The sequence below is a fragment of the Etheostoma spectabile genome, unplaced genomic scaffold (genome assembly GCF_008692095.1).
Source record: "Etheostoma spectabile isolate EspeVRDwgs_2016 unplaced genomic scaffold, UIUC_Espe_1.0 scaffold378, whole genome shotgun sequence".
NCBI lineage: Eukaryota > Metazoa > Chordata > Actinopteri > Perciformes > Percidae > Etheostoma > Etheostoma spectabile.
This window is the reverse complement of record NW_022605595.1, coordinates 488,361-492,819: the sequence shown is the minus strand read 5'-3', so window position 1 is coordinate 492,819 and position 4,459 is coordinate 488,361. Positions and strand designations below refer to the sequence as shown.

Genomic DNA, 4,459 nt, shown 5'->3' with positions numbered 1-4,459 from the left:
ATCATCTTCACTCTTCACAGGGACAGGAGTGAATGGGAACTTGGTGGTATCAGCCTCCTCCAGTCCTTGAAGCTGCTCTCCTTCCTGACTGCTCCACAGTTCCTCTTTAATGTGTGGGGGGGCCTCTGGCTCTTTATGGTCCACAATTGAGCTACAGTCCTGCTGCTCAGGGAGAACCTCTTCTTTAACCACAAACAGCTGCTTTATCGCTGCAGGAACAGAGAAAAACTGGGACTTAAAACAAAACAGACAACTGATACACTCCCCCCGCAAAGATCTCATCATAATAATGGAATTACCATCTTGCTAAAATAAGGTTACAGTAGTTATTATTTCTACACGGTAACCTTATTTAATATCAGATTCAAGATGGTGAAGATAGCATGGGAGAGGACAGGCACGTTGTCAATAATCGGTTCCAAATTTATGCCGCAAATTTGGTTTCTGTAGCGGCTGCCGTGATTCCAGGCACTTGTGCTTTATATTGTATCATTATTTGAATGAAAAACAAATAATCACTATTGAATTAATATCCAACAGTCTCTTTTAGCGTCATTTTTAAATGTGCTTAGTCGGGACTTTGCCGTCACTTTTTGAAACTCTTGGCAGGACGTTACATTTAGGAAAAGATATTGGGTGGGGTTTTAAAATGTATGTTTCAGTGACACGCGGGACAAGAATGCGACATGAACCCTGGTGTCCTGGGGAAAAGTCCTGTGTTGTTTGACTCATCCACCGTACGGCTGGGTACCATTCACATTTCTATTGGATTAAAGGAAGGAGGCAAAGGAAACTACTCTCTACCGTTGTCTCTCTTCATACTACGTCATCTTACAGCGAGGAGGAATGCCTTCCTCCACAGTGCTGCAGAGAAAGCTCTGACTAGTCCACAGCATTACTGGATGGGACTAAAATGTGCTCTGGTTATTGGCATTTATTTCAACCAATCACATTCATCTTGGTCAGCACTAAGCTACGGACAAAGCCACGGTGCACCTGCAAAATAGATATCCACCAGAAGTTAGAACACCAACACAGACAGTGAAAGGGGACAAACATCCGGCCGAAATTAGGGGAAAATTAACCCTTATTTATAGCTTGATAAGCCTGATGACAACCTTGTACAAAAGACTGAATTGGTTCACATGAAAAAGAATGGTGTGTGATTTTCATCAATTCTTTCATCAGTTTTTCCCCAACATTTTGTTCCCTGGATTCACAAGAACAGGTTGAGGTAAAATTGGGGCAAAAAATAGAATAGATTACTAAATTTCTTGGAATTACCTGCTTGACGCTTCCATCTTTGCACCTGAGCCACGCTTCTTTTGCTTTTTCGTGGCATCTAAAACATAAAAAAGCAATTCATATTCAAAATTAAAATTGTTATCCATATAAAGTAGGACAGCAAACTTTTACACTTAATTTTACAACCTTCATAGACCATATAATGCTTGATGTTTTCAATTTTTTTGACAAAGAATTGTCGGACACAGCCCACGTAGCTCTCTGTAAAGTGTCTCGAGATAACTCTAATTATGATTTGATACTATAAATAAAATTGAATTGCATGACAATCCCATTACAATAAAATTTAAGTGATATGAACTAAACTATTTTTTAGATTAAACAGATGTTGACAACGTTTCCTTTTGAGGACATTATTTGAAAATGGGGAAAAATTAGAAGTTGGAAAAAAAGGTTAGAAATTGCAATATATCGCAATTTGTTTAAAATCGCAATAATATCGTATCATGATGATATTGGGAGGCGTATGACGATTCCATCTGGAGTCTGGTGGAGATATGCTGCTCTATACACACTAAAAGCAGTGATTATTTACATGGAGTCTGGTGGAGATACGCTGCTCTATACACGCTAAAAGTAGTGATTATGTACATGGAAGTCTGGTGGAGTATGCTGCCTTATACACGCTAAAAGTAGGATATTTACATGAGTCTGGTGGAGATCTGCTGCTCTATACACGCTAAAAGTAGTGATTATTTACATGGAGTCTGGTGGGATATGCTGCTCTATACATGCTAAAAGTAGTGATTATTTAAATGGAGTCTGGTGGAGATTGCTGTCTATACACGCTAAAGTGTGATTATTTACATGGAGTCTGGTGGAGATATGCTGCTCTATACACGCTAAAAGTATGTGTTATTACATGGAGTTGGTGGAGATATGCTGCTCTATACACGCTTAAAAGTAGTGATTATTTACATGGAGTTCTGGTGAGATTGCTGCTGCTCTATACAGCTAAAGTGTGATTATTTTACATGGAGTCTGGTGGAGATATGCTGCTCTAACACGCTAAAAAGTAGTGATATTTACTGGAGTCGTGGAGATATGCTGCTCTATACACGCTAAAAGTAGTGATTATTTACATGGAGTCTGGTGGAGATATGTGCTCTATAACACTAAAGTAGTGATTATTTACATGGAGTCTGGTGGAGATATGTGCTCCTAACACTAAAAGTAGTGATTATTTACAGGAGTCTGGTGGGATATGCTGCTCTATACACACTAAAGTAGTGATTATTACATGGAGTCTGGGGAGATATGCTGCTCTATAACACTAAAAGTAGTGATATTAATGGCGTCTGTGGAGATTATTGAGGTCTATAACACTAAAGTAGTGATTACCAAGGTACCTACCATATTTTTCTTGGGATCAATAAACAACTATCTATCTATCTATCTATCTACCTCGTCGCTCGTTCTCCTCTTTTGAACGACAAAGTTCCTCCTCGTACTCTGCTATCGTTCTTTCAAACAGCCCAAATATCTCTTCAGCAGCCGCAGTTAGTCGCTGCTTCCACATTCATAAACTCAACACAACGAATGCTAACTGGCGTTCTTTCTTCTTTTCCATGTTGTTCAAAGTGTGAAGTCAGCCGCAGTGAAGACTATAGCTTCCGGTACATGTTAGTTGCTGAACTTCAAAATAAAAGTCCACAAGTGTTTCAGGCTTCTTGAAAAATAAAAACACATACACAAGCATGGAGATTAATGGTAGTACGAGTTCTTAATAAACGCCATAGTGTCTATAGGTTAGCACTGTTAGTTGATGGTGTATGTGGTATTGCTTCGGTTTGATTGTGTGTATTTTATTTTACAGACTAAAGTTAACTAAAGCCTTTGTTGTATTATCCGAGTCGGAAGGTGGTGGTGTGGCGCTAACAGGGGACGTTTCAATCCTCCAAAAAACACGAAGAAGACGAAGAACAAGAAGATTCTTACGTTTCGTGGAGAAAGAGACGCCCCGGACGGCCGGATGTGGTTTTATAAAACACCTGCTGTGTCTCAAATCGCGCACTTCTGTACTAAATACTAACTATTTGAGTACATAGTGTGTGTGTTCACTGTGTGTAATGTGTAATAACAACAGAGTGGAAATTGTAATTTCCCCTTGAGGGACCAATAATGTATACATTATATCATGTTATATTGTATTTTGTTATATGTTATTATATTATTAGTAATTACTAATAAATGACACGTTATTATTATTATTATTATTATTATTATTATCATTAAATTGGTGCATAATAGTGTATCCGAATACAGGAAATTAAGTTGTTGATGCTCAAAACGCACGCACACACACACACACACACACACACACACACACACACACACACACACACACACCACACACACACACACCTGAGACCACACACACACACACACACACACACACACACACACACACGCTGAGACATACGCGCACGCACACACACACACACACAGTAGACTACACCACTGATTAATCAACGATTAATCGATGCTGACCGCGGATATTCGTGTCGGACTCGGTGTGAAAGGGTTAACCTTTAACATCTCACTTCTTCTTCCGTTGTTGTTCTTTTCGAGCCAGGCCTTTAGCAGGAGCTAGCTGCAGCTAAAGCTAACGGCTAACAGCTAACAGCTAACGGCTACCGGTAGCCTAGCAGCGATAACAGCGTTTCCGGTCAGAGGAAGGAACCAACCTGCTCCGCGTGGCTTTGTTCCAGGGCTGTGTCTCAAATCGCGCACTTCCCTTAGTGCACTTACAGAAGTACACTTCGTGCACTACGTACTATCTTGCATAGTGCGTAATTTGACAAGATGTTTGTCTCAAATCGCGCACTTCCATTGGCACTTACGGAAATGACGATCACATTTCATCCCTTCTTCTTCTGTACAATTGGGAATTTCACCAGGAGAAGCATTCCATTCTGCTATTTTGTTTCGCGAAAAATTTTCCTGCTTTGTTTTTGATATTTTAACAAAATAAATGTGATGTTTATTTGCTCCGTGTCACGCCAGGATGACGATTGCGACACCGCAGTCATGTCCACCGGGTGGGGTGACATTAGCTGAAAACCGTACACCCAACTGTATCGTAATATTCGTTCTTGTTACTGCACTCTTAATTCATTAATTATACCCATTCTTTCAGTCCACTCTTTTATGT

The 4,459-nt window shown here is 39.9% G+C and overlaps 1 protein-coding gene across 1 annotated transcript in view; it reads right to left on the bottom strand.

The window, feature by feature from the left end:
* The window catches only part of LOC116686444 (oocyte zinc finger protein XlCOF7.1-like), a 588,898-nt gene that overhangs the window by 239,251 nt on the left and 345,188 nt on the right, over nucleotides 1-4,459 (bottom strand). The window lies entirely within an intron of this gene.